Source organism: Aotus nancymaae, unplaced genomic scaffold (genome assembly GCF_030222135.1).
Source record: "Aotus nancymaae isolate 86718 unplaced genomic scaffold, 86718_ANA_hifiasm-v0.15.2.pri h1tg000141l, whole genome shotgun sequence".
NCBI classification, from domain to species: domain Eukaryota; kingdom Metazoa; phylum Chordata; class Mammalia; order Primates; family Aotidae; genus Aotus; species Aotus nancymaae.
The window spans coordinates 2,202,166-2,215,620 of record NW_026988556.1 but is presented as its reverse complement, the minus strand read 5'-3'; the positions used below and the strand labels follow the sequence as shown (position 1 = coordinate 2,215,620).

At 38.1% G+C, this 13,455-nt stretch overlaps 1 pseudogene; it reads right to left on the bottom strand.

Annotated features, from left to right (window-relative positions):
* Window positions 1-3,606: 3,606 nt before the first annotated feature.
* Window positions 3,607-4,792, bottom strand: LOC105734259 (E3 ubiquitin-protein ligase HECTD1-like; annotated as a pseudogene).
* Between the last annotated feature and the right edge of the window lie 8,663 nt (window positions 4,793-13,455).

Sequence of the window (13,455 nt, the reverse complement as noted above, 5' to 3'; positions counted from 1 at the left end):
TCTGGCTAAATAGCTTTAGTTCCTGGAAATAATACTTAAGTTATGGTTTCAATTAATTCAACTTCCTGTTTGTTCTCCTCTGGACTGTTAAAAATAGGCATTTACGTATGTGCACAATTGCAGAGGAAAACAAAGAGAAAGTTAAGATAATTTGAAACAATCACATAAAGATTATTTCAAAGAACTGGGCCAGGAGTGGAGGGGAAAAAAATCCACTCTTTCTTTTTAGATATACTTGTTTTGATTTTACCTAAGATTTATCACTTCACATAATCTTGTCTTCTATTGAACTTGTTGGTCACTGAATTTCCCCTAGTGCTCCTGCATACCTCTATGAATAAAAGAAATTCTCCCCATCCTGTTAACTTTTTCATTTTAGATTTCAATATGCATTTAAAATATTCACCTTGTTAAATTCTCAGTTTTCTCTGAAATTCAGAATGTTTGGAGTTTATGATTCTATTACTCAGTGTATTAGCTATTCAAGTTGTATTTCGTCTATACATTTAATATATTTACCTAACCATTTATAAAAAGTAGAGTAAGAGGGAATCAAATGCAAAACATTCTGGAGTATAGAAAATAACCTCTCTCCCAACTAATGACATGTAACCTGAGGTAACACTGCTTTCATATAGATATTATAGTATCCTTTGGCATACATCTCAGTGAAAACCTTATAGATAATATCTTCATTGTTTTCCAAAACCATTAATGTGATGACTCTTTTAACACCAAGAATATGAGGTCATTCCTGCATGACTTGTCTCTTTACTTTTATATTTTACATATGGATATATACTAAGACTTAGCTAACTATATTTTTAACATTGCGTGAGACATCAGCCACCACCTGTGGAGCTCTGGCCTGCAGACCCTGACTCAAAGATGGATGAATGAATGGACTCTCACACCATTACGGTGATTCAAGTGGGCTAGGGATGGTCATCAGCTGCTTTCCAAGGGCGACATGCAGCCAATTGACCAAGACTCCCTGTACATCCACATTTTTATTCGGTAAAAGATTTTAAAACAGAGGTTATAAGACAACACACTTGTGGATAATTACCATGGTTAAAGAGCAGTTTTACAAATGACAAAAGCTTTAGGTTCAGGGCCCAGAGTAAACACTATTAACGAGTAATTCCCCTTTGATCTCCCCCTGAGAGGACCATCCAGCACAGAGTTTACATGAGTAAGCAGTTAGAATAGAGGCAAAGGGATGTGAGGTAAACAGACTTAAACTGGGATAGCCTCTTATTGTCCCTATCTTCTCCCTAACTTAATGGACTGACTGCCTTCAACCTGTCCCAATAAAACCTTTCAGCCTTCCAAAATGATTGAGACTAATCTATAACTTTCCCTAATATTTCTTTAATATTTTGCCAGCCACCCCAAGTGAATTCCAACAATTGCACTCTGCCTACTCTTGCCTAAAGCTCTTTGACTCAAAAGTGTCCCAACCCAAGGCTGCATGATTGCAGCATTCTGTGGTACATGGAGAAATAGCTATGAGCATTCACACCTGCTTTTGTGGAGGATGTGGGTCTTTTTTGAGCCTACTATTTTTTTTTTTTTTATTGCATTTTAGGTTTTGGGGTACATGTGAATAACATGCAAGGTTGTTGCACAGGTGCACACGTGGCAGTATGATTTGCTGCCTCCCTCCCCTTCACCTATATCTGGCATTACTCCCCATGCTATCCCTCCCCAACTCCCCACCCCCTCACTATCCCCCCTCCCCCCCAACAGACCCCCATGTATAGTGCTCCCCTCCCTGTGTCCATGTGTTCGCCTTGTTCAACACCCGCCTATGAGTGAGAACATGTGGTGTTTGATTTTGTGTTCTTGTGTCAGTTTGCTGAGAATGATGTTTTCCAGGTTCATCCTGTCATTGATCTTTAAGCAGGTTAATTTTAAGTGAATATATTTTCTAACAAATACATTGGGGGATAAGTATTAACCAGGAAGGAGCACATAAAAGAGTTTTCTATGGTACTGGATCTATTCCACAAATGTATCAGAATGGTGATTACATGGATTAATACATACATCAAATGTATTAAACTGCACAATTCAAATTGGTGCATTTTATACACTGAGCTGTATGAAAGTTTTACTTTAGTTAAAAAAAGAAGTACACACATACAAAATAAACCAGTATGTCAAAACAGAAGCATCATTATTGGAGGGGAAATATAATTATCCCTTTTAGTCCCTGTAAATACAATCCAGTTCCTAATAAGAAATTAGCACTAGAAGTTGAAATGTCCCAACCCATCTTTACTTTTTGCTTGATTGTTGTTCTTATTAGTTAATAATAGTTAACATGGGAATGACATATTCATTCACTGTGCTGAGTAAAAATGAAAATTAAATTAAATTTTAAAAAGTAAAAAACTCTGTCAACTAAATCTTATGTCTGGTTACACTATTTATATTATCTTTCAAACATGACAGTGAAATGAACACCTCTTCCCTCAAAAAAGTCAACTGAGAAAAGCCATTGATAGCAGATCTGCTTTATAAGAAATACTAAAAAATATTCTTAAGAATGAAAGCAAGTGACACACAACAGTAACTTGAATCAACAGGAACAAAGAATATTGGTAAATATGTAGGTAAGTATACAAGATAGTATAATTGCATATTTCTTTCTTCTCTGATTATAAGTCAGTTGTGTAAAACAACATGCAAACAATTGTAATGTTGAGTATTTAACACATAGAAATGTAATGTGTTTGATGATAGCTGCACAATGGAGGAATATGAGAGAAAAACTTATATTGGAGTAAGTAAATTGTATCAGATACCTGAGTAAAAAAGAAATAAAGATAATAACTTGGGGCCGGGCGCGGTGGCTCAAGCCTGTAATCCCAGCACTTTGGGAGGCCGAGGCGGGTGGATCACGAGGTCAAGAGATCGAGACCATCCTGGTCAACATGGTGAAACCCCGTCTCTACTAAAAAATACAAAAAATTAGCTGGGCATGATGGTGCATGCCTGTAATCCCAGCTACTCAGGAGGCTGAGGCAGGAGAATTGCCTGAACCCAGGAGGCAGAGGTTGCGGTGAGCTGAGATCGCACCATTGCACTCCAGCCTGGGTAACAAGAGGGAAACCCCGTCTCAAAAAAAAAAATAATAATAATAATAATAATAACTTGAAGAAGAAACGAGGAAAACCTAGAATAGTAAATAAGAAGGTTAATATAGGAAAGTCTGTAAATCTATACTTGTTCTCTTTTTTAAAAGACAAAATTATAGAAAGTAATAACATAATAGTTTACTGTTTGGTCGGTAACATAGAAAGACATAATATGCATATATAGCATCAAAAAAGGCAAAAGGATTAGAATCGCTTAAGAGTGATGTTTCTAGATCCAACTCAAATTAAGGTAGCATACATCTCAAATGGATTCTTTTTTTTTTTAAGTTTTACTCAGTCAACAAGCGTTTATTCAGGTTTCACCATGAACCAAGCTGATAATTATATAATTATACACAGGGAGAGTGGAGAATATTGAAGGGGTGCCACTTTGTTTTCTGGCACAATTTCTAAGAGCACTGTCCAAAAACTAGAAACTGAATATAAGCTTATCTCACAACTTTCTTTTTATATTTAAAAAAACATTTTCTGACCCCCTGTGTCAATTGCATCTATAAGTTCATCAGTATCTTTACTTCGAATACAATCTATAAGCTGCCGATGTGAGCGCTCCCCAGAACTATCTAATCTCCGGAGTCCTGGGATTCTGCCTGTAGATCCAGCATTAGACTTTGGCAAAGATTTTCGTCCTTCAAATAGCAGCACCAAGAGAAGGTCAACCAAACGCATAGTATCAAGCACACATCTTTCATCACCCTGCAATGCACTTTCGATTGAATGTGGAAGCTCTGACCTCAGGAGATCATGTGTTACTACCAGAGAGCCTCTGCAAAGTGTTGAGAGCAGACTCACAATTGTTGACACCTGATTACTCAATTTGGAATCTGCAGTTGTGGAAGGAGCTCCTGTGGTGCTGTGACCTGGTTTGCGTGCTGATGATGGTCCTGATACAGTACCTCCAGCAGCAGCCATTCGAGATAACAGTTCTTCGGTTAATCCATGCTTGGCTAATGGAGCTGTGTCAACACCACGACGGGTAAATCGGTCAGCCAGTGATGCAAAGCATCGCAGAGCTCCATCTGATACCTGATGATCTTCATGTTTTAATAAACTAGACAGAGATTCTACACAAATTTCTAAAGAAGAATCTGGAGGCTCCATTTTGCCACAGAGTCTTGATGCCACAGCCATGGCACAGTGCAAGGTGTCTTTATGAACTAGATGTCCACTGTCACGAATGAAGGTAAGCACACAATTCAAACCGCCAGCCTCAAAGACTGCTCCTGACTCACGAGTACATATCAGTTCTAATACCTTTACACATTGTTCAGCTAAGTCTCTGCTAGTCCTGTTTAGTTCAATTACAACTAACCGATTACAAAGTGCTTTTATAGCTCCAACTACCCCAACAATCCTTCGGGTACATTCCGCAGATGCATCTGGGTAGTTGTTATGGCATGGGGTGTCACTTCTAATACATCGTCTGGAGCACTTTCATCAAGAAAAATTTTACAGAGGGCTGGTAAGAAAGTTCGAGGAGGACATGTTTCAAAACAACGATCCACGTTGCCAGACATCAAAAGCAGCATGCATAGCTGTTCAAGGGCTATTAGTTGCATGTCCCTTTCATCTCCCTGTCCCATCTGTAGCCATTCCAGCAAAGTATCTTGGTCCACATCTGCCATGGTTTTTTTTTTTTTTTTTTTTTTTTAATTCCATTTTAGGTTTTGGGGTTGCATGGTTTTTTAAAAACCTCTTTGCTTAAATTTGAAAAGTAAAGGGGAAAAAGTCCTTTAAATGTCCAGGACTGATCAGCTTGGCCTTAAATGTTTTTTCCTTTACATCTGGTAGAACCAAATTTTCGTAGCGTCTTCCTCACTCGGCGCCGGGGTCTCGCTTTCCGCCAGTCGCAGGGCGTCCGGGATCCTGGCCCCAACGCAGGGCCCTTCCGACGGTCCGAGGCGCTCCCGCCTCCCCTTCCCGCAGGCTCTTACTCGGGCTTGTAGTCCCAAACTGCTCCAGTCCACTCCAGTCCAGCTCCCACCAGGCTGCGGGCAGAGCCAGGCCCGGCCGCGGCCCTCGAGTTCCCAAGAAGCCGCAGGCCGCGCAGGTCGAACCGGGCAGGCGGCACAGGAAAAGCCGCGCCTCGTCCCTCCCCTTCCTCCTCGGGGACCTGGTGACAGGGAAGCAAGAGGTTCCTCCGAGCGGCCCTCAAATGGATTCTTATAAGTTAATTGTACATTATAAGCCCTATAATAAACACTAAAAAGAAACCTGAAAATTGTACTAAAAAAATCTTTAAAGAAATTAAAATGTTAAACTGGGAGGTATTATATTAATGCCAAAAAATAATTAAGTAAATAGAAAACAGAAGACATTGACCAGGCATAGTGGCTCATACTTGTAATCCAAGCACTTTGATAAGTTGGGCATAGGCGTCACTTGAGGTCAGGAGTTTGAGACTAGCCTGGGCAACAGATCAAGGCCCTGTCTCTACAAAATGCTTTTAAAAGCTAGCCAGACACAGTGGCATGTGCCTGTAGTCTCAGCTACTAAGAAGACTGAAGCAGAAGGATTGCAATGAGCCAGGATTACACCTTTATACTCCAGTCCAAGCAACAGAATCAGAACCTGTTTCTAAAAAAATAGGAAACGGAAATAAAAGTGGCATGAGACACACAGAAAACTGTAAAATGGCAGACATAAAACCAGCCATGTTAATAGTTCTATTAAACGGAAATGGATTAACCAATCAAAAGGCTCAGATTGTCAAACTAGATTAAATGAACACAATTCAACTATATGCCATTTACATAAGAAACTTCAGATTCAGATAAAAATAGGTTGAAAGTAAAAGTCTGTAAAATGATATCAAATGAACAGCCAATATGAGAGACCTGGGCTAGCCTCAACAAATTTTTAAAAATTAAAATCATACAAAAATTATGTCTTCCTACTACAATGGAATAAAATTAGATATCAAAAACATAGAATTTTTGACATTTACAAGTGTGTGGTACTTAAACAACTTACAACTAGGTTTATCAATGGATCAAAATCGCAAGGGAAATTAGAAAATGCTTTTTGACAAATGAAAGATAAAGATAACATATAAAAATCATGGTATGCAAATAAAACAATTCTTATAGCAATATTTATACCTGTAAAGCTATACTCTTAAAATAGAAGAAATCTCGAATAATAACCTAAGGAATAATACCTGAAGGAATAATAGTATTAAAGTAAAAAGTACAATGACCTAAGCCTAAAGCAAGCAGATAGAAAGATTACATTAGAAATAAATTTGGCCTGGCATGGTGACTCATGCCTGTAATCCCAGCACTTTGGGAGCCTGAGGCGGGTGGATCAAGAGGTCAGGAGTTCGAGACTAGCCTGGCCAACATGGTGAAACCCTGTCTCTACTAAAAATACAAAAGTAGCTGGGCATGGTGGTACAACCTGTAAGAATGCTTGTGATTTTTGCACATTGATTTTGTATCCTGAGACTTTGCTAAAGTTGCTTATCAGATTAAGGAGTTTTGGGCCTGAGACAATGGGGTTATCTAAATACAAGATCATGTTGTCTGCAAACAGAGAAAATTTGATTTCTTCTCTTCATATTTGAATACCCTTTATTCCTTTTCTTGCCTGATTGTCCTGGCCAAAACTTCCAATACTAAGTTGAATAGGAGAGGTTAGAGAGAGCATCCTTGACTTACACCGGTTTTTAAAGGAGATGATTCCAGCTTTTCCCCATTCAGTATGATATTGACTGTGGCTTTTTTTTTTTTTTGAGACGGAGTTTCGCTGTTGTTACCCAGGCTGGAGTGCAATGGCGCGATCTCGGCTCACCGCAACCTCCACTTCCTGGGTTCAGGCAATTCTCCTGCCTCAGCCTCCTGAGTAGCTGGGATTACAGGCACGCGCCACCATGCCCAGCTAATTTTTTGTATTAGTAGAGACAGGGTTTCACCATGTTGACCAGGATGGTCTCGATCTCTTGACCTCGTGATCCACCCGCCTCGGCCTCCCAAAGTGCTGGGATTACAGGCTTGAGCCACTGCGCCCGGCCTTTTTTTTTTTTTTTTAAATGAAGAAGAGGAAGAAAAAGGAAGAGAAAGAGAGAGAATGGGAGTATTGCTTTCTTGCCCAGGCTAGAATGCAGTTTAGTAATGGGTATTGAAAACCTCTTTTATACCAATAATTATACTTGATGTAGACAGGAAGGAATAAGGGAAGAAAATAACAAACAAGCAGCCAACCAATATTTCATTTAAACCTATGAAATGCTATGCGATTATTGAGGAGTGATTTACTTCCAATTATGTAGTCACTTTTGGAATAGGTGTGAGGTGGTAATGTATGTTTTGTGTATTTGAAGTGGAGAGTTCTGTAAATGTTTATTAAGTTTACTTGTTCCGGGTCTGAGTTCAAGTCCTGGATGTCCTTGTTAATTTTCTGTCTCGTTGATCTATAAAATCGTTAGCTCTTCTTGTTACATTGATCCTTTTGCCATTATGTAATGTCCTTCTTTGCCTCTTTTGCTCTTTGTTGCTTTAAAGTCTACTTTATCAGAGGCAAGAATTGCATCTCCTGCTTTTTGTTTATTTGTTTATTTTTACTCTCTGATTGGTTGATAAATCTTCCTCCTTCTCTTTGTTTTGAGTCTTTGTGTATCATTGCACATGAGATGGGTCTGGATGCAGCATACCAATGGGTTTTGGCTTTTTATCCAATTAGAATATATATATAGGTTTAATACTGGCATTTGATGCTAGCTGGCTGTTTTGCCCATTAGTGTAAATTTTTCATTGTGTTAATGCTCTTTGCTTATTGATATATTTTTGGAAAGGCTGATATTGGTTGTTCCTTTATATGTATAGTGCTTCTTTCAGAAACTCTTGTAAAGCAGGCCTGGTGGTGGTGAAGTCTCTAAGTACTTGTTTGTTCGCAAAAGATTTAATTTTTCCTTCGATTATAAAGCTTAGTTTGGCTGGATAGGAAATTCTGGGTTGAAAGTTCTTTTCTTTAAGGATGTTAAATATTGGTCCCCACTCTTTTCTGGCTTGTAGGGTTTCTGCTGAGAGATCTGCTGTAAGTCTGATAGGTTTCCCTTTATGGGTAACCTGACCTTTCTCTCTGGCTGCCCTTAGTATTTTCTCCTTCATTTCAACCCTAATAAATCTGGCGATTATGTGCCTTGGGGTTGGTCTTCTTGAAGAATATCTTTGTGGTGTTCTCTGTATTACCTGGAATTGAATATTACCCTGCCTTGCTAAGTTGGGAAAGTTTTCCTGAATGATATCCTGAAGAGTATTTTTCAACTTGGATTCATTCTCTTCGTCACATTCAGGTACACCTATCAAATGTAAATTAGGTCTTTTCACATAGTCCCATATTTCCTGGAGACTTTGCTCATTCCTTTTCATCCTTTTTTCTCCATTCTTGTCTTCTCGTTTCATTTCACTGAGCTGGTCCTCGACTTCTGATATCCTTTCTTCTGCTTGATCAATTCGACTGTTTAAACTTGTGCATGCTTCGTGAAGTTCTCGTGTTGTGTTTTTCAGCTCCATCAATTCACTTATATTCTTCTCTAAATTGTCCATTCTTGTTAACATTTCGTCAAACCTTTTTTCAAGGTTCTTAGTTTCTTTACATTGGGTTAGAACAAGTTCTTTTAATTCACAGAAGTTTCTTATCACCCACATTTTGAAACCTGCTTCTGTTATTGGAACACACTCATAATCTATTAAGCCTTGTTCCGTTACTGATGAGGAATTGCGATCCCCTGTAGAGGGAGAGGCATTCTGATTTTGAGTATTCTCTGCCTTTTTACGCTGGTTTCTTCCCTTCGTTATATATTTATCCATCTGTTGTCTTTGTAATTACCGACTTTCTAACTAGGTCTCTGAGCTGACGTCCAACTTGTTGATTCCCAGCACCGAAATCTGAGCAATCCACTGCGCCGGCCAAAATAGTGGTGTTAAGATTGATGGTGCTTTTCTGCCCGGGAATCTCCGGACTCTGCACCAAGAACTGGCACGCTGAGGTGCCAGCAAAACCGCCACGCCGGCCACATGAGTCGCCCTGGCGACCCGTGGGGCTCCTCTGCTGGGAATCTCCGAGTCTGTGAGCAACAAATATTCATCTGAAAGTGTGGTGTCCTCTCGTTCTCTGCACTTTCAGTGGGAATTACGAGCCCGAGCTGCTAGTGATCAGCCATCTTGGATCTCTCTCCTTGACTGTGGCTTTGTCATAAATAGCTCTTATTATTTTGAGACACATTCAATCAATACCTAGTTTATTGAGAGTTTTTAACATAAAGGGATATTGAATTTTATCAAAGGCCTTTTCTGCATCTATTGAGATAATCATATGGTTTTTGTCCTTTGTTCTGTTTATGTGATGGATTGCACTTATTGATTTGTATACGTTGGACTAGACTTGCATCCCAGGAACGAGGCCGATGTGATTGTGATGTATGTTTTTTAATGTTCTGCTGGGTTTGGTTTGCCAGTATGTTATTGAGAATTTTCGCATCAATGTTCATTAGTGATATTGACCTGAAGTTTTTTGCTGTTGTTGGTGTGTCTCTGCCAGGTTTTGGTATCAGGATGATTATGAACTCATAAAACAACCCAAAACCATAAAAACCCTAGAAGAAAACCTAATAGATACCATTCAGAGCATAGGCATGTGTGAAGACTTCATGACAAAAATGCCGAAAGCTATTGCAACAAAAGCCAAAATTGACCAATGGGATCTCAAAAAAACTAAAGAGCTTCTGCACAGCAAAATAAACAATCATCAGAGTGAACAGCCAGCCTACAGAATGGGAGACTATATTTGCAATCTACTCATCTGACAAAGGTCTAACATCCAGAATCTAAAAGGAACTTAAATAAATTTACAAGAATAAAACAAACAATCCCATTCAAAATGTGGGTAAAGAATATGAACAGAAACTTCTCAAAAGAAGACATTATGGGGTCAAAAAAATATGAAAAAAGCTCAACATCACTGATCATAAGAGAAACACAAATCAAAACCACAATGAGATACCATCTCGTGCCAGTCAAAATGATAATTATTAAAAAGTCAAGAAACTATAGATGCTAGTGAGGCTGTGGAGACAGAGGAATGCTTTTACACTCTTGGTAGGAATGTAAATTAGTTCAACCATTGTGGAAGACAGTGTGGTGACTCCTCAAGGATCTAAAACCAGAAATACCATTTGACCCAGCAATCCCATTACTGGGTATATACCCAAAGGAATATAAATCATTCTAATATAAAGACACATGCACATGTATGTTTATTCCAGCACTATTCACAGTAGTGAAGATATGGAAAAAACTCAAATGCCCATCAATGATAGGCTGGATAAAGAAAATATGGTACATATATACCATGGAATACTATGTAGCTATAAAAAGGAATGAGATCATGTCTTTTTCAAGGACATAAATGAAGCTGGAAGCCATCATCCTCAGCAAACTAACACAGGAACAGAAAACCAAACACTGCATGTTCTCACTCATAAGCGGGAGTTGAGCAATGAGAACACATGGACACAAGGACGGAAACAACACATACCAGGGTGAGTTGGGGGATGGGAGGCACAGGAAGGGAGACCATTAGGATGAATGGCTAATGCACATGGGCTTAAAACCTAGATGACAGGTTGATAGGTGTAGCAGTCCACCACGGCACACTTATACCTACGGAACAAACCTACACATTCTGCACTTGTATCCTCAAACTTAAAGTAAAATAAACAAAAAACAAAAACAATGAAAACATAAGCCACAGATGAAAAGAATACACTTAACAAAAGACATATCAGATAAAGGACTATGAGCCAAAATAGATAAAAACTCTTAAAACTCAACAATAAGAAAATGAATTACCTGATTAAAAAATGGGCCTAAGATCTGAACAGATACCTTATTAAGAAGATGTACAAATGGAAAATAACCTTATGAACATATGATCAATATAATGTCATTAGGAAATTTTACATTAAAACATGCCATTACAGAAAAACCAACTACCATATATTCTCACTTATAAATGGGAACTAAGCTATGAGTACACTAAGGCATACAGGGTGATATACTGGACTTTGGAGACTCAGAAGGGGAAGAATGGGAGAGGGGTGTGGAATAAAAAACTACGCATTGGGTGCAATGTACACTACTTCGGTGATTGATGAGTGTACTAAAATCTCAGAATTTGCCACCATATAATTAATCCAGTGACCAAAAACCATTTATACTCCAAAATCTATTGAAATTTAAAATTTTCTTTTAAAACATATCATTACACACCAACTAGAAATGTCAAAATTCAAAATATGAACAGCACACAACCCCAAATGCTGATAAAGATGTGGAGTATTAGGACTTTCATACTTTGCTGATTGAAATGCAGAATGGCACGGCCACTTGGAAAATACGTTAACAGTTTCTTACAAAACTAAACACATTCTTACCATATAATCCAGTAATTCCACTTCTTGGTCTTTATCCAAATAACACAAAAGCCTGCTCATGAATGTTTATGTCAGCTTTATTCATAATTGACAAAACTTGGAAGAAACCAAGATGTCCTTTAGTAGGTGAATGGATAAATAAACTGTGGTACATTCAGACAATGGAATATTCTTCATCACTAAAATGAAATAAGTTATCAAGCTATGAAAAGGCATGGAGGACCCTTAAAATGCATATTTTAAATAATTAACTGAAGATTTAAATGAAAAGTCTGCATATTAAAAATAAATGAGGTGCAAAAATATATTCTTGAGATTCAAAACTATAAAATCTCACATAATTTTTTGAAATAATTCTGGATCCCTTTTTTGGGGGGGAGGGGACAGAGTCTTGCTCTGTCTCCAGGCTGGACTGCAGTGGCACGATCTCAGCTCACTGCAACCTTCACCTCCCAGGTTCAAGTGATTCTCCTGCCTCAGCCTCCTGAGTAGCTGGGACTATAGGCATGTACCATCATACCTGGCTAATTTTTGAAAAATTTTTTTTTAGTAGAGATGGGGTTTCGCCATGTTGGCCAGGATAGTCTTGATATCCTAAGGTCACGATCTGCCTGCCGCGGCCTCCCAAAGTGCTGGGATTACAGGCGTCAGCCACTGCACCTGGACTGGAGCCTTTTCTTATAGATGTTTAAAATGTGTTTGCTTACATGCCTTTAATGAATACATGCCCCGAATTTGTATGTTCATTATCCAGTTCTTTTAAAAGTTAATATTAAATGCCTATACATAAAAAATTAATTAATCAAGCACTTATTGCTTGTCAGCGAATGTGCTAGGTACTGGAGAATAAAGATATCAGTAAAAGCTGCAACTGCCTCAAAGGATTTTATATTTACAATACAGGCTAAGCTTCAACATAGAGAAAAAGTGTATGATGACAAGGCTTAGAAGTCTCCAGAACTACATCTGATTGAACAGAAAGGGAACAAATTGACAAGACAAAGGTGAAAATTAAGGTAGTTTTTCTGATTGAGCATTGCCTAGGGTAGTGGTAATTCAAACACAAAGTGATTTCTGTGTGTATGCTACATGCATTTTATCATTAGAACCTCTTATCACACTTTTTTTTACATGCCAGCAGTACATATTGATTATTCATAAATGGTCAAAGGACTTACAAGGCCTCTTATTATGAGTATAACCACACATATGAAACATCACTTAGCAACATGGAATGAAAAGGACAGGTATATATTTATATTAAAAAGATACACATTTGCATTCAATGTTTGCCTACAAAAAAAATACATGTACACACACTCTTTCAAGTGCTCCCCATAAACTACTATAAAAGCAGGAGGCATCAAGCCGTAGAAGTTCCAATATACATAACACGTTGAAATATCTCAAGCATAAAAACTGTACGTAACTTGCAAAAATAAAGTTCCTTTCTTCAAACATTTTGATCTGAGTTCAAGCAAAGCAAATAATGAACACCAATGATTTTTATACTATTTCACATAATTTAAAATAATCAACATGAAAAGGTCAACAGCTTCAAAACTCCTGAAAATATGGAGGTTATGAGAATGAACAATGCATTTCATATAAAAAGTATACAGCAGATCTGCTTCATCCTGGCTCTCAGATTTAAGGATCATAATTTACTATACTCAAACTACAAGTTTAGTCAGAACAAACAAAATGATAAAAAGAAAAATTACTGCAAACAGGGCATCATTGCCCTTTAGTTTCTTTAGATAATTTCACTAGTGCAAACGCATTATTTTCCTGAAAGATCTTAAGAGTCACAATTAAAGTACTCATACAAAACTATTTCCTTTGTTCTTTAAA